This window comes from Penaeus monodon, chromosome 31 (assembly GCF_015228065.2).
Source record: "Penaeus monodon isolate SGIC_2016 chromosome 31, NSTDA_Pmon_1, whole genome shotgun sequence".
Classification (NCBI taxonomy): Eukaryota; Metazoa; Arthropoda; class Malacostraca; order Decapoda; family Penaeidae; genus Penaeus; species Penaeus monodon.
The window spans coordinates 31,036,804-31,037,173 of record NC_051416.1 but is presented as its reverse complement, the minus strand read 5'-3'; positions in this window follow the sequence as shown (position 1 = coordinate 31,037,173).

Genomic DNA, 370 nt, shown 5'->3' with positions numbered 1-370 from the left:
TCTGCTAATCTGCCCTTTCTGTTCATCCCAGACTTTCTCCCTTTTCATTTCCTCCTCCTCATCTCCACTTCTCGACGCCCCTGCACAGCGGTCTGGCACCCCTGCTTCCTCTCACGCCGCTGTCACCCGTCTCCTGTCCGTGCGCTCCGAACATCCTTTTTGGCATCACTACTTCACTACCTGGTACCACGACAGCGCCTTCTTTCGTGGTACTGTAACGTCCCCTCATGGTACAGTACTAGAGTCCCTCGGTTTGGTTCTGTTAAGACCGATTTTCTGCGTTCAGATGCCCATTTGTTATCACTGTTTTGTTCTAATATAACGGGTTCTTTTGGTGTTTTGAGTCTTCAGTTCTAGAAATGGGTTATCC